We start from the raw sequence: 25,231 nt of genomic DNA on the forward strand, positions 1-25,231 counted from the left end.
GGTATGGGACCTGTTATCCAGAATGCTCAGGACCTGGGGCTTTCCAGATAAGGGGTCTTTCTTTATAGGGATAAGGGATCTTTATACTTTAAATCAACTAAAAAATCATTGTCTTAGCTGGGATCAAGGACAAGGTATGGTTTTATTATTACAAAGAAAAACTAAATGATTTTTAAAAATTTGAATGAGTTTATTAAAATGAAGTCTACGGGAGATGGTCTTCCTGTAATTCAAAACTTTCTGGATAACGGATTTCCAGATAACGGCTCCCCTACCTGTATTATAAATGTCAGCAATGAAATGCTGTACATGTTCCTTAATTCTGCAGAGAAAAAATGGTTAAGAATGTTGCAGTGATTGGAGCTGGAATCAGTGGTTTGGCTGCCATCAAATCCTGCCTGGAAGAAGATTTGGAGCCCACATGCTTTGAAAGAAGTGATGATATTGGAGGTCTCTGGAGATTTACAGTATGTTTTATTGCTGTACACAGTATACAAAATAATGTGAAATCATTTACTTGTAAAGATAATTTGTTTGGTTTATACTTTTCTAAGAAAAAAAAAATTATAGTATACATGTGTAAAGCATCTTATAGGGGTCTAGTCGAGTTTTTTTAGTGAAAAAAAACCAAACTTTTTAGAGATTTAATAAGCCCCAAAGCAGCAAAAAATCCTAGTCTGAAAATACTCAATGTAAAAGTCAATGAGAGAGATCCCTTTAACCATTTGAAGATGTTTTTTGCCCTAGTGATTTTCGGGTCATTTGGGGTATTTGACGTTGGATTTTCACTCAAAAACTCAAATTATTCAAGTTTTTCAGGTGTCAGACTCAACAAATTTGAGTTTGTTGCACAACAATTCGAAAAAGTCACACAATTCGATTTGACATTTGATTTTTTCTAGGTTTTTTTGATCCGATTATATTGATTTGAATTATCAGTAAATTAGCCAAGTTTGTGGATGGGAGTTAGGTCAAGTTTGTTTTATTCAAATTATGGGAAAAAGTTGTGTTGCTCAGGCAGGTATTACTGGGCACTCTTAAGTTTGTGAGTAGGGTATCATTCACCAGATGTGTTGGTATTTTGCTTTTACATCATCCTACTTGGAAAACAGTGGCAGCCATTCAAGATGAATAGGCCAAAAATCCACCAGTTACACAGCAGACAACAGATCAGCTCCATAGAATAAAAGAGGTTTATTTCTTACACCAGAAGATAAATAGAGGTCAAATTCCATTTATGTCTTTACAGAAATATAGAATGCTTTCCCATATACGTAAATATACATTAAAATAGTTTTTTTTGAAGGTGCTGGGTAAAAATGTTAAATTTAAATAAAATATTTTAACTTTTTTTCACTTTTTTAATGTCATCTGTTTTAGAGAAATTTGAGACCAAACTGGGAAGTATCACACGATAACTTTCCATTCCTTTTGCTCTAGAATTCCATAGTACATTGAAATATTTCCTTCCTGCGCTGCCCATATATATAATTGAACAGGGGACTCCTGGGTACCAAATGCAAATACTGTAAAATTATATTCTTTCACATTAGATCACCGGTGAGAAAATGTTAATTGCCATGACATTTTGACATATTCATCAAGCTTTCTGAGTATTTTTATTTTGATGAAAAAAATAGAAAAAATTTAATAACATGCAAGACTTTGCATGACAGGCAAATTTATCAGGGGTTTGTTTTTTTTTTCAGGTAAAATTTTGTTTTCTTTCATGCTTTTTGGTAAACTTTTACCAGCTTTCTGAAATGTTTCATGTCTTTTGTTTTTTTTGAAAAATGATCAGTCTTGGCCATTTATCAATGCATTTTTGCTTTCACAAAATGTATTGAAAGGTGTTTCTTTATTGTAGTGAAAGTCTATGGGGAAGCCATGCAACTCACAAATATTTTTTTTTGTTCAGGTAAGTTTATTGGAATAGTCATGGTTATACAACAATGTGATCAGCATCATGGTATGCATATACATATTATCCACATGTTATCAAGTCAGGCATTTAGTACAAATAAAAGAGAAACATAAAAATTACAAAAGCATTTGTGATGGCCTGTATCTTGCCTCAGTAGTTCTTTACTGTACCTCGAGGAAACATCTTCAACCAGTGTCAGACCACCAATATTGGTGAGGGGGGAATTTCACTAGCCAGGGGTCCCAGACCCTATGGAACTTGTCCTGGCGGCCCTTTCACTTAGCTAAAAGATATTCTGTATTGGCAAGGCTAGCCATTGCCGCCACCCACTGGTCCACACATGGGGGTGACGCCTGTTTCCAATTCAGGGTGATCAGTCTACGCAATTGGAATAGAGCTTTGCAAATGAATTCTGTCATGTGGGAATCTACTCCCAGCCCTATCTGTATACTTAGTAGGCATACTATTGGATCATTAAGAGTTTCACACCTTGTCAGTTCACCTAGAATCACAAGGGCCTTGTCCCAGTAGTTACGCAGAGCCGGGCAGCTCCAGAGGGTATGCATTAAGTCCCCTACAGCTTGGTCACATCTAAGGCACTGAGATGATGTGTTTGGGTACATTTTGCTTAACCTGCTTCTTGTGTAGTAGGCCCTGTGTATCAAGTATAGCTGCAGCAATTGGTGCCTAGGGATAAATGAGACCTTCCTGGGGGCTCTAAGGGCTGCTTCCCACTGGGTGTCAGTAAGAGCACCGAGGTCGCCCTCCCAGAGATCCCTGCACCCTAACTGGGTGCCCTTAGATCTGTAGTCCACCATGAGTTTGTACACCTTGGAAATCATACCCTGGGGCTTGAGCTTATTAAGCAAAGAAATGAGCGGATGTGCATTTAGTGCAGTTGGTTTGCCTTTAAGCCACTCCATCAACTTACCCCTAAGTCTCATGTAAAACAGCCAGTGTGAGGACGGTACGTTCCACTTATTTCTTAGTTCCAGAAAGGTAAGAGGGCCCCTGAGTCCCCAAACATCAGCTAAGGTACAAATCCCTGTATCTATCCAGTAATGGGGGGTACGAGATCCGCCACTCCACCCAGTTTAGAGTTGTGCCAGAGGGGGGTGGATGGGTCTATTTGAGTAAACCCTGTAGTTTGGTTAATTCTGGCAAATATCCATTTGACATTCCCCAGGACTGGGTTGAGTTTTGCCCTGTTCGGTCCTGTGGGAGCCACTAAGAGGGCTTGCACGGGGGATACACCTGGGGGGAGTAAAGTATGCCATACCTTGAACAAGGCCGAGCAAGGGCCATTCGGTTTGAGAGCTGTCAGATGTGAGATCTGCAAAGCAAGATAAAGGGCCTGAAAGTCAGGCAGAGCCATCCCTCCCACTTTAACCGGTCTTTTTAGTGTTATCATACTTAGCCGGCTCCTGCCGTTCCCCCAAATGAATTTTCTCATTTTCATGTCTAATTTAGTGAAGATACTAAGGGGGAGAGGCAGTGGAGCATGCCACAGTGCATACATTAGCTTAGGTTGTATAAACATTTTGATCAGTTGAATTCTGCCAACTGGGCCAAGAGGAAGGGCCTCCCATGCGTTCAGCTTCCCGTCCACCCAGGCTAAAAGAGGGATGACATTCAGTTCGCAGTAACTTGATATCGGTAGTGCAATTTCCACACCTAGGTACGTAAACTTATCCGATAGCTGTAGGGGGCAATTGGTGAAATCCTCAACAACAGTTAGGGGGTCCACCAAGAATAGTGTGGATTTTGAGGGATTTACTCTCAACCCCGAGACTTTCCCAAACCTCTCAGTCAGGTTAATAAGCTCTGCTAAGGACTGTCCTCTGTCCCCGAGGTATACCAGGGTATCATCTGCATATAGCTGAATTTTATCTTCACCCGCACTTGAGACCCAACCGGTCATACGTGTGTTTATCCTGACCGCCGCAGCAAAGGGTTCGATGGCTATTGCAAACAAGAGCGGGGACAGCGGACAGCCCTGCCTGGTGCCTCTAGTCAAAGCAAAAGGAGTAGTCAATGCAGCCCCCACCCGCAATGCAGTTATTGGTTTGGCATATAGCAGCTGTATAAGGTTTATGAAGTGGTCTCCAAAACCCATAAGTCTTAACACGTTCCACAAATACCCCCACTCCACAGTGTCGAATGCCTTGGCGACATCTAATGCCGCCACTGCACGACCTCCTCTGTTGGAGTGCTCCATAGTGAGGTTAACCAATAATCTGCGGATGTCCATGGCCGTTGTCTTGCCTGGCATAAACCCCAGTTGATCATCTGGTATTAGGAGGTGAATTACTTTTTTTAACCTATTTGCTATGATTTTAGCTAGTATTTTTGCGTCTGCTGTTAGGAGGGAGATTGGCCTATATGATTCCGGTAGGGTTGGATCTTTACCTTGTTTAGCTAATAGTATTACCGCTGCTTCATACATAGACGGTGACAGTGCTTTCGCTTCTAAAGCTTTTTCATACACCCTAAGTAGAAAAGGTGCTAGCGTTTTGGAGTGGCATTTATAGAGTTCAACGGGGAGGCCATCAGCCCCCGCAGCTTTCCCGTTAGGGAAGGAGTCGATTGCTTCGTGTACCTCAGTTAAAGTCAAATTAGAATCTAGATATTCGCTATATTGAGGGTCAAGATGGGGCAGCCTTAGCGAGCCAAGAAAAGATTCCACTTCTGGGAAATCTGCTGGAGTCAAAGTGGAGGTGTATAGCCTAGAGTAAAAGTCCTTGAGAATACTTTGTATTTCTAACGGATCCGAGGTTGGCTTACCGGTGGCGTCTTTTAGGAGCGTGATAGCAGGGGGGGTTGAGTGTTGCCTAGATAGGTGTGCTAAAAGTCTGCCGGCCCTTTCCCCATGCTCCAGGATGTTAAGTTTTGAGAATAGGTGTTGGTGTTTGGCCTTTTCTGTTAGATATGTAGCAAGTGCATCCTGTGCCAATTGCAAGTCCCTGAACCCTTGAGTATCAGGAGCTGTGGTTACAAGAAGTTCCAATCTAGTTACTTCCCCTTCAAGCTGTTGCTGCCTATATGCGAATTGGGCCTTATAGGCATTTATTTCTGAGTTAAAGAATTTTCTGAGGTGGTCTTTCATTATCTCCCAGGCTACAAGATGGTCATTGGGGTCATCCATTGCCTCAATTAGGTCAGTAATGATTTCCTCTACTCTATCGTGGGTCTGGAGGATATTTAACCAGATCGGATTTAGTGACCACCTGGGAGTATTCTGGTGGGATTCCATTCTGAGCACTAGTTCTAAGGGGGCATGGTCTGAGATGCCTCTCGGGAGATATTTAATGCTTTTCACCAGGGGGAGAGCCCTATGGTTCACGAAGGCATGGTCAATCCGAGACAGGGCCAGGTGAGAGGTGGAGAAACAGGAGTAGTTTCTTTCCCCTGGGTGATAATGCCTACATGCCTCCTCCAAGCCCGCCCCTCCCGTTATGGCTAATAAGTTATGATAGGGTGATGTGCCCGGTTTCCCATCCCTCCGTAACCTGTCTAATGTGGGGTCTAAGACAGCATTATAATCCCCCATAGCCACTACTGCGGCATGCGGAAATTGAGCAACAAACTGTATTAATTGTACCACACAGTCATCAGAATATGGGGGAGGGATATATATGGATGCAAACACCACTTCCTGAGCTTGGAGGAAGCCATGTACAAACAAAAATCTGCCTAATTTGTCCGTTTTTATGGATACAAATCGAAATGGTACTGTCTTGTGGATTAGGAGCGCCACCCCCGAGGAATGGGTAGAATAAGGGGCATGGTACATCCAGCCAACCCAGGGGCGCTTAAGGGCCAGTGTCTTTACACCTATCAGGTGAGTTTCTTGCAGGAACATAACCTTAGCGCCGGATTTTTTAAGGTAATCAAGAGCCAGCCTACGCTTAATACTATCATTCAGGCCCCGCACGTTCCAGCTAATGCACGTCAAAGACATTTGTACGAGTTGACATATTATATACCTGAGAGAACACACATCTAGCAAACATGACGACATACCTGAACCATATGCAGCTGACATAGTCTAAGCTACAAAACATACCCCATTCCCAATCCACCCTCCCCACCCCTTCTGCCCAATGCCCATTCCCCCAACTTGTGGCAGAATTTTTCCCAAACTTGCATAACTGCTTAGGAGCGTGAACTCACGCTGGGCCAATATAGGCCGTGAACTGGCAAATACACTTCACCGAGAAATTGGTGATAGACAAGTGTAATCCAAAGTTAACGCATCTCAGTCTCGGACGCTAAAGGTGAACAGCACTAGTGTTGCGAAATAGGATTTCGGAGGCAACACCTAGGGCAAAAAGATCTTACCGTCCCCTTCAATGTCCAAGCTTGTGATATATGATAAAATATAATTTTAAGGGCTGTAGCGGGCCTGCTGGTGCACCCGGTACTCAGGGTGGTATGGCACAGTCCCGACAGTCGCTGAAAGATGTGGGGCATTTTAGGAAAATGATTGCTTGGGAGATAACGAGAAAAAACAAACTAAGTGGAAGGGAGAACTCCCCCACCCACCCCAAAACAGTACTCACGGGGCACTCTCCAAGTGCCGGATTACGCCAGGAGGATGTAGAGTGGACCTGCTCCTTCTAAGGCCTGGGTGTTTCATGCCCGGTTCTGCTGGGTATCCAGCCAGGCACTCAGCTCAGTGGGCGAGGTGAAAAAACGGGTCTGGCCTTCTGCGATGACTTGGAGCCTGGCGGGATATAACATCGCATATTGCAGATTGAGGTCACGTAGCCTCCGTTTCCCATCAAGGAACTTCGCTCTTTGGCGCTGGACCTCCGCAGAGAAGTCTCCAAACACCGAAATCCGTGCATCTTGAAAGTTGAGGGCGTCACGCTTCCTTGCCATCGTCAGTACACCGTCGCGATCCCTGGCGTTGAGGAGGCGCGCAATCAAAGGGCGCGGTGGGGCCCCCGGTATCGGGGCTCTGGTGGGGATCCTGTGGGCCCTCTCGATGGCAAACATTGTGGAGAAGTTGTTTCGCCCAAATTGATCTATAAGCCAGGCTTCTAGAAAGTTCTCTGGGGAGTTGCCTTCAGCCTTTTCAGGAAAGCCAATAAATCGAAGGTTGTTGCGTCGCAACCTGTTTTCCAAGTCATCCGACTTGGAGGTGCATGCGACCACCGCTTGTTGTAAGTGCTGAATACGTTCAGGCAGGGGATGACATAAGTCCTCCACAGAGCTCACCCTTTGTTCCAAGGCCGCCGTCCGTTAGCGCACCTTTTGCAGATCAAGCTTAATAATAGAGAGGTCAACTTTGAGTTCCTCCGTCTTGGAGCAGATAAGGCTGTTGCTAGATTCCTTTGATGCTCTGATTTCATCCAGTAGGTCTGCTAGGGTCGGTTCTTGCGAGTTGCCATCTGCGTGGCTTTGGCCTTCCCTTGCATCCGGCCCACGAGACTGCTCTCTAGCGCCATTTTGATCAGAGAGATTCTCCCGCGCATACTTTTCAAGCTTCGATGCAGCCTCCGAGGCTCTCTTTACTGCCCGGTTTTGCCCCATCAGTGTTCTCAGGGGTAGTCCTTCGGTAGGGGTTGCCTCTGCTGCCGTGATTCTGCTGTTCGTTCAGGATAAAATCAGGGATAATGTGACCGATCACCGGAGCTGCACTAACTCACGTCTGTTCACATGCCGCTCCAAGCCACGCCCCCAACTCACAAATATTTACTACAAACATTGATAAATATGGCTAAAATTGCTGGAGAACAATAATTAATATGGCAATAACTTTTATATCTTTTCCACTGGTTAAAGAATGTGAAAACTCCCTTTTCAGAAGGGGTCTCTTCATATTATAATATTGATTGACATCCTATTACATATATGACTTGTAACTATGTCATTGTGTTACAATTTCTAACCAGGACAATGTGGAGGATGGCAGAGCCAGTATCTACAAGTCTCTAGTCACCAATGCTTCCAAGGAATTAATGTGTCTCAGTGACTTTCCAATGCCAGAGGATTTTCCCAATTTTTTGCCCCATCAGAAATTCTTTGAGTATTGCAGAATGTATGCAGAACATTTCAAACTGCTAAAATATATCAGATTTAAGGTTAGTGATAAAAATAACTGTGATTTAATGAAATCATTATTAATAAAAACATAATTCTAAGCAACTTTCCAGTATAAATTTATTAAACATTTTCAGCACTTTTAAAGTTATTTGTAGAAACAATTGCTATTTTATGTCTTTTCCGAGCATGAGTCTATAAACATCATTCCTTCCAAATCTGCCACCTAAGATGTTTCCAGGTTTGTAGGGTAATAAAACATGTCTCCAGATTTTATAGTGTTTGAGAGCACTTCTCTAAATAAATAAGGGGACATTTACCATGACCCCCTGATGTTTATGCTAGTGCACTAAGGGGTGCAAAATGGCACTGCTTAGTGCTCATTCAAGAAGCATAGGTGTCCATGGTCTTCGACTCTCTGCGTCTCTTGGATTAAAAGTCTGGTGCAGTGAAGGTTGAATTTGATGGACTATTCAGCTCTCTTGGTTTACACTGACTGGTTACTCTGGTTACCAGGCAGTAACCAATCAGAGACTTGAGGGGGGCACATGGGTCATATCTGTTGCTTTTGAATCTGAGCTGAATGCTGAGGATCAATTGCAAACTCACTGAACAGTTATGTACCATGTGGCCCCCCTTCAAGTTGCTGACTAACTCAGAGTTATAGAGCTGAAAAGCAGGAAGTAGTGTTCAGGCTATTATGTTAGACATCCAGTCACTCCAGCCTTTATAGACAAGATTTTGCAAGTGTTTGGATGTGTCTAGTATAACTCCTATGCAATGTGCTTGTGTGGTGGAATGAAAGGTGGTGTTGTTTACTGTGAGTGATATCTGAGGGACAGGGGAAGATTTTGGAGGAAATATAATGAGTTCTGTTTTTGAAAGGTTCAGTTTCAGGTGGCGCTGTGACATCCAGGAGGAGACAGCAGAGAGACAGTCTGTAACTTGGGAAAGGACAGAAGGAGAGAGGTCAGGAGTAGACAAGTAGAGATGGGTGTCATCAGCATAAAGGTGATACTGAAGTCCAAACGACTGAATACGTTTTCCTAGCGAAGTAGTATAGTGTGAGAACAGCAGGGGACCTAGAACAGAGCCTCATGAACTCCAACAGAGAGAGGGAACTCAGTAGAAGTAGAGTTAGAGGAGGCAACTTTAAAGGAATAATCAGACAGATAAGATGTAAACCATGAAAGTGCAGTGCCAGCTAATTATAGAATGGCTCGGAGGAGTGGGTGGTCAACTGTGTCAAAGCCTGCAGAGAGATCTAGAAGGATTAGTATGGAATAGTGACCTTTAGACTTTGCCAGGAGAAGATCATTAGTTACTTTGGTGAGTGCAGATTCAGTTGAGTGTGTTGGGCGGAAGCCAGATTGCAGGGGGTCAAGAAAGGTGTTGTGAGTGAGATGCTGGACCAGACGTTTGTAAACAAGCCTTTCAAGTAATTTGCATGTGAATGTTAGAAGGGAAAATGGATGATAGTTAGCGGGAGAGCTGGGATCAAGGGAAGGTTTTTTGAGGATAAGAGTGATTAGCGCTTGATGCAAAAGTACCAGTAGAGAGTGAAAGGTTATAGGTGGGTAAGTGCAGGAGAGAGTGTATCAGAGATTGGATAAAGGAGGCGAGAGGGTATGGGGTCAAGGGAGAAGGTTGTGGGTTTTGAGCAGGCTAGAAGTTTGTTTACTTCATCTAGTGTTGCAGGGGCGAAGTAGTGCAAAGTGGATGTGAGTGGTTTTTACGATATCTTGATCTGCGATGGGTTTCGCTCAATAATCCAAAGATTTTGTGGTTCTGGGCATCAAATCCAAAAATGTTGAACATCATAACAAATCCAAAAAAGTCACAGTTTTTGGCAACACATCCAATGGGGGGGGGGTCCGTGTGGATTTGTTCAGAGTGGTTTTCAGAAAATAGTGAGAACATTTCGGATTTTGATAAATAACCCCAAAGTTTGCCCAGGTGCAGTAACCCGTAGCAACCGATCAGCTGGTAGCATTTACATGTCACCTGTTTAAATTTGATTTGGTTTCTAAGGGTTCTTGCACCTGGGTGAACTTTGTGCTTTTTATTACAAATGAGGTCAGGTGTTTCTCACCAGAAACATGAGGAAGCTCCTGAAATTTCCACTGCTGGTTAACTTTAGTAGGGTATTGTTTCTTCTGAATAATAAGATAGATGCTGCTAACATTACCAATAACAACAAAACAAATGTTTTTTTTTCTGACATACTGTTCTGGGCATGATATTCACTCGATATTGATATTGCTATTCATTCATTTATATGTATTTTACATTGTTGGTATATTTCTCTTTTTGATTATTCATATGATGAAAAGAAATTGCACAACAGAACAATGTCAATACAAACATTCCTGTCCTGCAATAAATATTTTGCCTTTCTATTTAAGCTTGATTGAAGAATCTCATTTTCTGCCTGCTTGATAGAAAATTCTTAAAATGATCCAGTTTTGATAACTACCAAAAATATATGAAGAACCAATGCAAGCCATGTCATATGTTTTTATAATCATTTCTATGAACTTGATTTGAATACAAGATGTAGGTGATTGTCTATATTTTGTCTATATTTTTTATTTTCTTACATAGACGGAGGTTTGCAATATTCACTGAAAATCAGATTTTTCTGTAACAGGACAATGGGTCATAGAGACCAAAACCAATGGGAAAACAGAGACCACAATCTTTGATGCTGTTATGATATGTACTGGTCAACATGAACAACCCGTGTTCCCTTTGGATTCATTCTCAGGTATACCATTTATTGGAAATTAATGACGTTTATCTTGTACCTTTTAGCTAGACTAGAGCATTGAAACTTGTCCTATATTTCTTTTAAGGTGAGAGGACAATCTTAAAAAGGCCCATCTGTACGAAGTGTAATTTTCAAAAGCATTATACTTTAAATAGAAAGCCTGTATGTACCATATTTAATTTCATTCAAGATAATGGGGCTCTGTAAGTAACAGTGAGCCTATTGGGCACAGTGGGAAGTCTAAAAGAGACTGCAAGATGAATTGCACTGCACCGAGCAAAGCTTTTCTCGGACCTGATCTCAGCATAGGTCAGGCTTGGAAACACTGAAAACAGGAATGTCCTAAACACAGAAGCCTCTTAGGCTAGAGACCCAATACAACTTTTTATTCGAGGTCGATTTTGGGACTTAGTTGCATCCCTCCAATAAGGTCAGGGCAATATTAATACAACTGAATAGAACACTATAGAATGCTGAGGTGGTGGTCTACAAAACAACTACAACATTCATTTATAATATATCAGAAAATTTGATATATATGTTCACTTAGCTACACATATTTGCTGTCAGCATTAGGGTACTATAATAACATCATTTAACAGTCGATTATGACCTTGGAGATCCTCACTCACATAAAAGCAGGAATTGAAACAATAGGGTAAAACTAGGTTGCACGCCAAGGATGCTAGGGTTGCAGCCGGTCGTGGAGAAGAAGAGAAGCTGCCAGCTTTGGAGGATGCAAGGGTCTGAGATAGGGGAATGCGGCAGAAGAGGTATGTGCCTGGCGCCCCTCCACCTTTGCGCCCTAGGAACGTGTCTCTTCTGCCTACCCCTTAGGAGTCATTGCAAATTTACAAACAGAAAATGTGGTTGGCCTGTAATATAAACTGATGTTGCAGGGATGATTATTCAATATTGATGCTAGTTGCACTGATTTCTTTGCTGCCATGTAGGAATTATCTGTATTAATTACTAATCACCCTTATATTGTGACATTTCTATTCTATGGTGCATATTTATTAAGTTGTGAAAACGAAATTCCCTAAGAAAGCTGTGTAAAATATTGCATGGTGTGTGTAAATTTACTCCATGAGAATGCCAGATTTGCCACCGTTATTTTACATTGCTTCTGGCAGAAGTCACTCCTAGGGGAATATTTATTATGCTGTGGGAAACGGAATAATACACTACACATCGCCAGGCTTCGCTGTGTAAAAAACTGTGTAAACGTTTTACACGTTTTTCTTATGTGACTTCCACTGGAAGCAGTGTAAAATAACGGCATCAAATCTGGCGTTTGCATGGAATAAAATTACACACCATGTGATATTTTACACAGCTTGTTTACACAGTTTTTTTCCAGCAAATTTAGTTTTACACAGCATAATAAATATGCCCCTAAAAAAAATGTGTAAACATTTTATGCCATTTTTTACATGACAAAGCCAGGCAATGCGTGGTGTATTATCCCACCGTTTTTTACACAGCATAATAAATATGCCCTATGCGTATTGTATATTGTGAGTGGGTCCCTAAGCTCAGTAAGTGACAGCAGCACAGAGCATGTGCAGTGAATCAGCAGAAAAGAAAATTGGGAGCTACAGAGACACAGATTATTACTGAAAAAAGGGCTGTGCATGGTTGCCTTGGGCTGGTATACAACCCAAACACGCAGGCCCGGATTTGCGCGAGGCCGCAAAGGCCCGGGCCTAGGGTGTTATAAAATAAGGGGCAGCATGTCTCCCAGCCGCTGGGTAATTCTGCTCGATTCTGGAGCACTAAGCAATATACGCTTACCGCTCCAGTCAGATAGTATGTGCGTGCAATCTTCAAGAAGGGAGGGGGCGCCGGAGGCCGCTGGCCTCTGGGCGCCCTCGGCTGAAATCCGCCCCCTGCCAACACGTGGAGACTGGCTAATTTTAGTGTTTTTAGAGCTATTTGAACCCATGACTAAACTCACAAACTCTAAGGGGTTTTTGAAATATATTTCCCCTTATTTATCAATACATTTTCCCAAAAAATTCCAGTGCAGGACAAAACTTGAAAAAAAAAACGTGAAAATCATGCAAAATTTTGAATAGTATGAATTTTTCAGATTTTCCTCCCGAAAACTCGGATTTTTTTTGGATTTCTTTCAATTTATGCACGAAAACCACAAAATCTTATTGCGCAAAACCCAACGCATATCAGGATATCTGTAGGACTTCTCCCATTGACTTATATACAACCTCGCAGGTCTGAGATGCTGGATTTTCGGATTCAGATTTTTTCCATCCTCGGGGGTATAATAAATCCCAAAGAATTTGAGCATTTTTTTCCACTAAGAATTTGGATTTTTATAGTTTTTGGCAATTGGACTTTAATTAAAAAAAACCTTAAACTCAAGAGATTTATTAAAAAATCCAAATAAACAGAGTACAAATGAAAAAGAAGCACTGCATGACCCAAAAAAAAACCCAAATACCTTGAAAACCTCAAAAATTTGGATTTTACAAGCAAGAAAAAAAAGAGAAAAAAAGAGAAAAAATCTGAAAAGTCTGAATTGATTTAAAGTGGTCCAATAGGATCAGCGCAGCTCCCATACATCCATAGCACCTCAACGGCTTTTACTTGGAGACGTTTTGCTTTAGAGATTTTTTTTTGTTTTAATAAATCCCACATTTTTCAAGTTTATTTAGAAATATAGAGAAAACTAATTTTTAGAAATACTTAGAAAAAGCAAATAAAACATGACCCCAGTAATGTACAACATTTCTAACCTACATTTTTATTTAAGCTTTAGTTCTACTAAAGTCTGGCGTGTGGAAAAAAGGACTTTGATAATGTACAGTATCATTGAAAACTTTTGTTGGTGTTTCATAAAAATATGATTGGATTCCCATCTAAGGGTGCTTCTATCTATAAAGGCATTAAGAAGTTTAAGGGGCAGATTATGCATTGCCGAGAATACAAGAGACCTGTTGGTTTTGATGAGAAACAAGTGTTGATTGTGGGAATGGGTAACACTGGAGTTGACATTGCAACGGAGCTCTGTACCAAAGCTGCTAAGGTACTGATGCATTTATTTTACATGTTCTTCATTTACCCAGAAAGTAAACATCAACATCACATTTGCTGAAATATTAGCTAGTAGTAACACACACCTATATAGTATAGGAGGCAGCAATGGAAACGCTGCAGCACCACAGAAACAAACAAGTCTTTCACTGCCACCCAGCCACATAACTAGAGTGCAATGGCCACCCTGCAAAGGTGCAATAAGAGGGCTGCTATTTGACACGCTTTGGGGATGTCACAATGATACAAAAACATCATTGTGAGACCATCTTAAATTTGCTTCCTAAGGTATCTGTCCGATTGCCTTGTGCTTGAGACAGCCCTAAGGTTTCCTGCGTTTAATCGATCGCAGCCAATCAAGAGTAAAAATACTACAGATGAGATTGTGAATCCCCCTGTCTTGTATTTATAACATTTTGTATAGACCATCATTTTCTATAGACCACCATATTTTTGTACGACACTCCCACCATTGTAATTTGGGGTCAATGGGCCCAAATTATATTAATGCATTTTATACAGTAGTAGTCTTAGTAAAACGGAATGCGGTGAAGGTAATTTTGTAAAATGTTTACATTTCTAAATAAGAAGCAGATAGACAAACATGGTGCAACTCTAATCAAGAATATGATTTCAAAGAAAACCAGCAAAAAAAAAAACCCCACACAAAGCACATTTTATATGGCTATTGGCCTTATATTAGTACATGGAACTGTGCACTGAATCTGCAATCTCAGGGTATGTTTGTATAGCAGATGAACATATTTTTAATGAAAAAATAAAACAATTTTTTTAATCATGCAGGTATATCTTAGCACAAAAGCTGGTGTCTGGGTAATCCGTCGACTTGGACAAGATGGATATCCTTGGGATTTAAGTTTCATCACACGATTCAACAGTTGGATTCGAACCATAGCGCCACCATCAATAGTACGATGGCTTCTTAAGAAGTATATGAATGATCAATTTGACCATAGTTTTTATGGAATACAACCTGAAGGGTAAATTGAGGTTCCCAAAATGTGCATGAATATATTACTGACTGGTACCACAATTCCCTTCTGAAGAGCAATGTGATATTGGAGCAAACTGTAATTATATACACTTAGGGGCTATCCACCATCTCATAAAAATTTCAGATCTCTCACAATAGATTATTTGTTAAGAAAAAAAAAAGCAAAGCAATACATGTATGGATTAATTATTCATCTACTCCTTTACAAGGACCCCATGCCACTCAGAGTATAAGGGGCCTAATTATTAGCCTAATGCTGTGTAAAACAAACTCTCCAGAAGAATGGTGTAAAAATAAATGGCGAATTTATCAAGGTGTATGTTATCCTGCACCATAAGAATACCATATTTGCTTCCATTATTTTACACTGCTTAAGACCTTTGTGAGTTTTGGTGGAAGTTGAAAAAAATTACAAAAGTTTTACAACATTTTTTAAATGGCGATGTCAGGTGAATTATTCTACCGTTTTTTATACGACATAATAAATCTGCCCCTAAGTGTTAGGTGACCAGGGTTGATGCTACCTGAAACACATGGTCCCTTCAAAAAAAAGGGATCTGGAAGCTCCTTCTCTATGTTCTGCTCTGTGGACTTGTGGGTGCATTAGTATATGAACAGGGCCTGGGGATTGGCAGAAACAAGTAACAGCATGAAGTTGAAAACCATTAGGCACCAAACAATAAAAAATGCCTTAGCACCATAAACTACAAGAACGAGAGTGTTCTACGTAATACAAGAACGAGAGTGTTCTACGTAATACAATTGTGTAATCATATGAAAATTCAGAAAGAATATTTTTCACGGGATTTCACGTTTGAACTTGTATTTTCCATCTGGGAGTTTGTTGCCTGTGGGGAGATGATTCTGTCTGGACAAACAAAATTAACTGCATCACATTGCCCTGACACACACAATTAAGATAAAACAGGGGGTACTCTATCGTAACAGTTTTTCTAAGACTATAGCACACACATCATGTTGATTAGTGACGACCATAAAGCCATAGGGATCATTTACTTTACCTGGTGGCGAAAGTGCTACTGGGTGCAAGTTCTTCCTAGATAAGTGCTTATGTCCCTTAGGGTAACGGCACAAGGGCAGATTCGGGGAGGAAACTTCGGGCGACTTTTGAAAAATAAGCGCCACGAGTGCCATCCAACTGTCGATTTTTCTTTATAGCCGATGGGAAGGTAGGGGAAGGCAGTTTGGGAGATTCGCACTTGGTGCAGAAAGCTGTTTAAGGAGGCACAGCAGCCCTTTCCTTACTGCCTGCCTCCCCACCACCTTCCCCTCCCCTTCTTGGATTGAGTAGTGCCTAACATAAGCAGTGCTCAATATACGGGCATGAAGCAATATAGGTAAATAACTATGCAGTGTGAAAAGGGCTAATAAATAGGCAATTGCAGCTTTTTTGCACTTACAATCTGTGTGGTGCTCTGCAAATGATGCCTCATGTATTTATGTGGACTTTCACAGAAGACTAAATATGTATATAATACACAAGAGCCATGAATTTCCTGTAAATTATATCCTGTTAAAGGCTTAGTGATGTCATCAGTGCGCACTGAAAATAGAGTATTTTAATAAATAATGTAGCCCCTGCTGAAAATAATGAGGGTATTAAAAGTTACCTTACACTTTGGGGGGAATTCAGTAAAGGGTGAATTTTCGCCAGTGATCGCTCCTCCACACTTCGATCTGCCACACTTCTCTCCACTTTGCCAAACGTAAATTCATTAGCACTTCGCTAATTCACTAAAATGCGAAGATGCGTCTCAGCAGCCGAACAATGGCGAAGTTTCGCTAGCATTAATTCGTCAGCGCGATCATTTCTTAGCAATCTTTTTCTATGGTTCAATTCTGCCTAGCAAAACGTCATTAGTACTTTTACGCTAAGGTCAATTTGAATAGAAAGCGTACACATAGGTCGTATAAACGTCTTTATTAGAGATGCTGGTTAAAATGCTTGAAGTGTCCACTTATTATCACACATGTCCAAGGAAGCAATATAAAGACAAAAGAGATCCTCTAATGCCCTAGACATGAGCCCACCCTAAAACAAATGTGGCATGTCCCTCAAATTGATAAAAAAAAATGTTCAAACTAGGACTTTTGAAGGCAAGTCCGCCACTGTTTTTTACAACTTTTATGACTTTTCGGCATACAGGATATGATGTCACTGACATAAGATTGAGGAGGATGTAGCTTAGTTTTATCAGTTCGCCTGGTCTAAGGTGGTGAAGAAAACTCTGGAAAAAAAGGGTTATTTTCTGTAAAATTTGCACTTTAGTGAATTTAGTGAGTAACGACCGTTCGACTGAGCAAAAATGACCCTGGCGAAAGCTGCACTAGTGACAGTCTCTTTCACTAGAGAATTGTCTTCAACGCATGTTAGTAAATTGGCGATGTCTCTGCGGATGAGATTTCTGGGGAATTGTTGCTAGCGATGGCCACTTCGCCCTTTAGTTAATCTGCCCCAGTCTCACAGTGCGGCCACTGATAGAGAGAGAAAGAGAGTTACAAAAATGTCCCTAAAAAACACATGCTAGATAATTGTGCCTGCAAATATTCAATCAATAACATTGAAAATGTTGTTATTTAATTGACAGCATTGTATGGAAGGAGCCTTTAGTAAATGAGGAGCTCCCAAGTCGCCTTCTTTCTGGAACTATTGTGATAAAACCAGGAGTAAAGGAGTTTACCGAGACGTCAGTCTGTTTTAAAAATGGTGCCAGAATAGATAACCTTGATGTTGTGATCTTTGCGACTGGGTATCAGTTCTCCTTCCCCTTTCTGGAGGAATCTGTTATTAACGTGGATGACAGCAAAGGATTTTTATACAAAAAAGTAATTCCTGTTGGCCTCCAAAAGCCAACCCTTGCTTTCATTGGTCTTATTTTGTCTGTTGGACCAGTTATGGTGGCTGCTGAACTTCAGTGCCGATGGGCCACCAGACTTTTCAAAGGTAAGGACAGTAATTGTTTAACTATTACCAAATATTTCAGTAAAGAAATAAAAATCAAATTACTCACTAATTTTGGGGGCTAATTGAAAAACCACAAAGAGCATAAACATAAATATTAATTTTTTTCTTTCTTTTATTTCATCTCTGAGGCAAATTGGAGAGACTTTTTAAAAAATCAGCTGAGATCACCAAATAATATGTATTTTGTTTTTATATAGATTTTGTATTTTACATTTGCATAACTGTATTACAGACATAAGGCCACAATTAATTAAATCGGTAAGCCCATAAAGAAAGACAGTGGGAGGAGGAAGTTGTTCAAGGTTTCAGTGTAGGCTAATATTGTTTAGATTTAGGCCATTATACTGTAGACTGTATTTTAAAGCTAAAATAATCAATAACTCTGCTAAAACTTTTTGTAGAACTTCCATTTCTATTTACATAAACCTTAATTAGCCTTGCAATGCACCCATACTCCCTTTATATATTTACATGAAAAACTTTGTCTACACATCATAACTGCCAGCTTAGTAAATGTAGTCTACTGATTTCTGACTGTGTCTTAACTTTCCATGTAATATTTTCCAGGATTCATCAAGATGCCTACAGCCAAAGAAATGAACCAAGATTTGGCTAGAGATGAACAACTCAGATACAAATGGTAAGATGACAGCTAAAAGACACCTGTGACTTGTGAAAATATTATATTAATAAACAAATTGTGCTATGCAGAAATGCAGAACAAGTGTAGCATATTGGGTATCACTAACTTACTTTGCAACTAGATTAGTAAACAGGACAAGGAAAGTACCCAGGTCCAAATTTGTGGTGAGGCCATAAAGGCCCGGGCCTAGGGCGGCAAAATATTAGGGACGGCATACCGCCAGCTGCTTTCTGGGGAGCACTGGGGACGCGCATGCTCCCCAGTGCTCCAGCACATTCACACATGTATGAGTGTGCTCGCACAGGGTAGGGGGGGATGTAAGTGCGGATGGGTGTCCAGTAAATCCGGCCCTGAAAATAGCTTTCAGAGGAACATATTTCTAGGTAAGAAGGCAGTGAAAAGGGTTTCCCTCACTGTCAGATTCTGACGGACCTCAGCCTCCTTCACATACTGTCACTAGAATAGCCAGTGAGGAGAAATTGAACACCGCTGTATGGATGGACGCCCTTTCGCCGTTTTAGAAGAGGAGCGGAAGTGGAGTTTTGGTAAGTTATCTCTTAATAAAGGCTTTGCAATTTAAAAGTTTTATTTGCCTTGGTGTTTATTTTTGTTCTATACTAACGAATTTTGAAAAAAAAATATTTAATGTTACTGGTCCTTTAAGAAAGAGGCTAAATAGATGGAATAATAGATTATAGTATATAAAGAAAAGAGACTAGGAGAATAGAGGTTGAGTGAAGAGAGGAAGAAAATAGTACTGAGAGTGGGCCCCTGATCTAAGGTCTTTTGGTGGGCCCCTAGTCTAAGGTTTTTGGGTGAGCCCCTGGTGTCCAAGTCCGATACTGCACATACTGCAGAACCTCGAAGAAGTTAAATAAATATAGAAATGGAGGACTCCAATTGTAACACCATCCTCTGCTAAATGTTATCCATTGATGGAAAGTTGTGAAAAGAAAATGCATCTCTTAATCTAAACATGTGCAAGTCTTAGTTATATACCATCTTAGTCAAGCAATTGGCTTTGTTCCACAAGTCAGTCCATATGTGCCAACTAGGTGCAGCATAAGAAGTGAGATTATATAAACCCACACACAACAGAAGCGAAACAAACAATTCACTACTCTCTCTATAAGTGACTGCTAAAACCATTTAACTGTCTAGTTGATGTAGCAATATTCATATTAGATCTTGTGGTTCCAACTGAAAAATACTTCAGATACTTACAGATGGCACTCAGGATAGTCCATCAAGTTCAACCCCTCCAAATGAAACCCAGCATCCATCCATACATACACACACTCACACTGACCCCTGCATACACTCACATAAACTATATTTAGCCTTGGATATAATGTTTGTCCAAGAAATCATCTAAGCCCCTCTTAAAAGCATTTATAGTATCAGTCATCACAACATCATCCGGCAGTGCATTCCACAACCTCACTGTCCTCACTTTGAAGAAGCACCTACACTGCTGCAATTGAAGGTTCTGTTTCTTTAGTCTTAAGGGGTGGCCTCTGGTGCGGTGATCCATTTTAAGGATTTTCTCACCTAACTAATGACACCAGTGAGGTGTGCTACTACCACAATATTCAGAAACCTACAGTAAATGCAGGCACACTGCTTAACCTGGTAGCCTTCACTGGATCTAATCTCTGATAAGGGGCACCAAATTAATTCCATATCTATTTTAAACCTCCCAGCCTTGAACACTTAACAGACACTTAGGGGCAAACATATTGCAAGGTGTGTGTAATTTTAGGCCATGTGAACGTCAGATTTTCTTAAAATTTTATATAGCTTCCGGCAGAAGTCACTACTAGAACAGGGCTGTCCAACTGGCGACCCCCCCTTCTGTGGTCCCCCACATGCTGTGTCTGTTTACCATATGTAAACTTTAAAAGGTATCAGTACAGAGATTAACTGGCCCCTGCATTGTTTAAACCTCAAATTCGGACTCTAATCCCCTGTATTGTTCACACCTGAGATCCAGACTGAAACTGCCCACATTGTTCACCTGTTCACACCTTATTCAAAATGCTAATGGGGCACCAGCACTGTGTCACTATATGTAGTACATATTAGAATGATAGCTTTCCCTGTCTCCTGCTCTGTTCTGCCTTCCCACCCTGTGTGTGCCATTTTCTGCTTGCCCAGTGCTGCTTGTGTGTGCCATTCTCTGCTTGCCCAGTGCTGCTTGTGTGTGCCATTCTCTGCTTACTCAGTGCTGCTTATGTGTGCCATTCTCTGCTTGCCCAGTGCTGCTTGTGTGTGCCATTCTCTGCTTACTCAGTGCTGCTTGTGTGTGCCATTCTCTGCTTGCCCAGTGCTGCTTGTGTGTGCCATTCTCTGCTTGCCCAATGCTGCTTGTGTGTGTCATTCCCTGCTTGCCCAGTGCTGCTTGTGTGTGCCATTCCCTACTTGCCCAGTGCTGCTTGTGTGTGCCATTCTCTGCTTGCCCAGTGCTGCTTGTGTGTGCCATTCCCTGCTTGCCCAGTGCTGCTTGTGTGTGCCATTCCCTACTTGCCCAGTGCTGCTTGTGTGTGCCATTCTCTGCTTGCCCAGTGCTGCTTGTGTGTGCCATTCCCTGCTTGCCCAGTGCTGCTTGTGTGTGCCATTCCCTACTTGCCCAGTGCTGCTCTGCTTGCCCTACTCTACCTCTGGAGTGAAAGCCTGTTACGGGTTTGTTCTTGGGGTTTGTTAGCATTTGGAAATTGTTGTTAAGGGCCCCTAAGGTGTTTAATCATGTGTTGGGGGGTTGTTGTATTATCCACAGGGGAGGATGAGGCATATGGATTTAAGGGTATGTCTTACCATGACTTACATTTTTCACATATGAGTGATTTCCCTGCAGTGAGCACCAACCATTTGGTTTTTTGGTGTGCTACCACCACTAATGTGGATATGATCTTAAAAGTTCTTATGGTAACATGGGTGTGGTTTACAGTGGGTGTGGTTTAAAAAGGGGAGTGGCCATTACTGACTTCTATTATCGGCCCTCCACCACATAGGCCAGTAAAATGTTGGCCCTCGGTACCACAGAAATTGGACAGCACTGTTCTAGAACAACACTAGGTAAAAGTAATTGCTAGCCTCCCTTCTATCTTGTACAATGTGTTGTCTCATTATTAGAAAACAAAAGCACTCAAAAATTGTTTGCTTACAAGTTACAACATGTCTTTTCATGTGTGATCTGCGATATCACTTTGAGAAATAAAGGAAACAAAAGGTCCCAAGGGAGACCAAAACAATGTATAACATGAAATTAGGTGATTTAGTTAAATTGTTTTTTTACAATAGACCTTACATCCATTCTACAAAAGACATGTATGAACAATGGATTATTATTGTCCGTTCTACTCAGTAAGACCATTTTTACCTCTTATTTTGGTTATAGTTGTAATCTGAATGTAATTCTGGTGTGCAGAGCTGCATATGTGTTATTAAATAATAATAATAATGCGGTTAATCCCATGTTTACCCATTAGGTTTGCAACAGCTAAAGATAATTCTCGACAAACTGAATACACTATGTATATGGATGACCTTGCTTTGCAGATTGGAGTAAAGCCAAACATATTTTAGATGTTTCTTACAGATCCAGTTCTGGCCACAAAAGTTTTGTTTGGACCCTGCAATTCTTACCAGTACCGTCTAACTGGGCCTGGAAAGTGGCTTGGTGCCAGAGAAGCAATATTAACCCAGTGGGAGAGAATTAAGAAACCCTTGCTGACAAGAGTTGCAGAAGATGACTCACATTTGCCTTTAACATTGCATGTTCGTTGGTTTTTTTGGTTTGTGATTTTGCTTGGAGCTGTTTGGATAATGGCATGAGAAAGCCGTAGCGATGCTGTAAAATGCAATATCAATGCTAAATTAGCCTGTTATACCGATTGATAAGATATGTAGTATTGCTTCGTTAAACTATAGAATGTCCAAATTGATTGTTTGAGGTCCATCAAGCCTTTCAGTGCTCATGCCAAACAGAAGATGAACACAAAGTTGCTCACTACCTTTACTTGTGAATATAGGGTAGATGTAACATGAATGCAGATACAGCTAAAAGTGGCCAGGCCTTCATAGGACAGCAAGACCGAATCCTTATCTTTTACAAAGCACTGGGATGCACACTAAATCCCCAGTGTTTGGCAGAAAACCTGCACATGTGTGCACATACATGTGTACGAATGAGAGTGAATCTGGGCCCATGGGTGTCCACAGAAAATTTTCCAGGGAGGCGCAAGGAGACAAAGAAATTGTATATGTATAGCATTCTCATTCTGTTACTGAGACTTTACCATCAATTAGATCATTCCAATTTGGCCCAGTATGTGGGTGGCCTAACCAGGCTTAGATATGCTCATTTAGGGGTCCGTTTACTAAAGTGCGTTAAAAATATTCGCACAATATATAGAAAGAATTTTTGCCAAATATGTTATCGCCAGTTTAGTAACCTGCGGTAAATATGAATTTGCAAATTTTCTTGCGCAAGAATAATAGTTCGCCAGTTATCGCATTCCCTGAAAATAACGCTACGTACACATTAACGGCCGGTTTACTAAACAGCGAAATGTGGTAAAGACAAAATTAACGCCAGAATATTCGCAAAATTTTACCGCCACCTATGTAGTGGCGTAAAAGTATTTTTTTTGCCAGAAAATTCTCAAGGGACAGGAAACATCCCATAATACTGTTTTTTTTTTACCCATCATTCTTTGCTGACAGGAGACAGATCTGTAGCTATTGCTGACAGGATGTTTTGGCTTCTGCTTCTATCTGGTGCAACAGCAGCAGTTTCAGCTCAGAGGCGTATTATTGGCAGCGGCATCACAGTCTAAGGATTCTCAGCTTCTACACTTTTTTGGTTTCATTGTGATTGGCTACATTAAACTGTGCATTTCTATGAAGCAAAGAGATTGACTGGTATGATTTCTTGTTCATATGATTTTATTGGCAGAAGGGTTTATATGATGCAGACATGTTTGATTGGTGTTACTCTGGTAATGTTGTTGGATGGTATAATCATCAGTCAATAAAGTTTATGAGTTTTGAAGATGCATTTCTGGCCATAAATGCCACAGTAAAAATGGTCATGATAACCACCATAAAACATGACTATTTTATAGCATAAATATTCGCAAAAACAATTTTTTTTCGCCAGAAAATGTGCTAAAATTACCGCTAACGTAAGCTGGTTCGTTAATGTAGTTACCGCAAGTGATCACAATGACTTCTGAGCGCATCGCTGTTTAGTAAACTTAGTCGCTGCGAATATTCTGGCATAAAAATATTCTCATTGATAACATGCGGAAACTTAAAGTCAGATTTACCGCACTTTAGTAAACGGATCCCTTAGTGACCTCTCCAAGTGAGCGGATATTGCAGTGTTTGGCCAGCTTAATTGTATTCAGTTCACCAAACAACACACAGTTTACAAGGTTAATTTGAATTCTTTCATAACAGTCTATAATTTAAAGTTTTTCCTTGTTCTTTTCTGTTTTTTAAACCCCAGCATAATAAGGGTCAAGGGTGTCTGCTCTCCGGATTTAAATTTTGACTTTTTGCTATTTCACAAAGCTGGCCAGCATTATACTTATACACACATTATTCTGCGCTAATGTAGCCATCTATATTAGTCAAATCAGTACCTTTGGCATGTAAATTTAGCAAGGTGAGTACGTCAGATAAAATAGCCAATTTGCTAGTCTGTGTATAACCAAAGCAGTGTCTTACATTCAAGAAAAATAAAAATGTTCTTGTGGACTGAGAGTTTGACAAACTGATTATTAACCAACTTTTTAAAGTAACGACAGCAGGAAGATGTGTACAACAAATGTCCTTTACTTTGGCTGCCAACAACCTACTTTCTAGGTGGTTCGCAATGGGGTTACCATAATGACAAGAGCGAAGAATTTATGTTTAAGCATCCGGTTAGCTAGGGGAAAGCTGCATTATTACCAGAGTGGTATGGTGGTTTAGAAGGCCAAGGGTTAAAAGATCCAAATGATATGGCATGATAGTACAGTACTTACATTGTGGGGAGGAATAGGCAAAGGTGGGCTTAAAGCAGAAACAAAGAGGTAGAGGAAGGACAGGAGCGAGAAAGTCTGAGGTTCAAATATATAGATATATTAATATTATAAATCTAATATTATAGATATTTATAGCTATACAACTATATAGATATATTATTATAAATCTAATATTTTAGATATCTATAGCTATACAACTATATAGATATATTATTATAAATCTAATATTATAGATATTTATAGCTATACAACTATATAGATATATTATTATAAATCTAATATTATAGATATTTATAGCTATACAACTATAAAGATATATTATTATAAATCTAATATTTTAGATATCTATAGCTATAGCTATACAAGTGCCCCCCCCTGCCCCTATTTGTGGCACATATTAAAATGCACCAGAGGACACCACACTGAGCACATGGCAGATAATCCATCTGTGCTGTTAGTTTTTGAAGAGTGCAAAAGGGCAGGATGCCCTATTTTTAGACATTAATTCAATAAATAGCACTTATGCTTAATTTTTTTTTGCCTATAGTTTTAATTACAAAGTCAATTTTTACTTACTGAATCATAAAAGCACAATCAAAACAAATCAGCAGTCCATTGAGAAGCTCTGTGTATTAACTGCCCCCCCACCAAATTCCCTAGGCTGCAGCCTGTACAAGGAGCAACTCATTATCTACTGGCTTCTCAGTGAACTGCTGCTTTGCTTTGATTGCACTTGAGTATGGAATGCATCAAAAA

General features: G+C 40.6%; 1 pseudogene; it reads left to right on the forward strand.

The window, feature by feature from the left end:
* Positions 1-318: 318 nt before the first annotated feature.
* On the forward strand, positions 319-22,443 carry LOC108715677 (annotated as a pseudogene).
* The last annotated feature ends 2,788 nt before the right edge of the window (positions 22,444-25,231 follow it).

The sequence above is a fragment of the Xenopus laevis genome, chromosome 4S, assembly GCF_017654675.1.
Source record: "Xenopus laevis strain J_2021 chromosome 4S, Xenopus_laevis_v10.1, whole genome shotgun sequence".
NCBI classification, from domain to species: Eukaryota; Metazoa; Chordata; class Amphibia; order Anura; family Pipidae; genus Xenopus; species Xenopus laevis.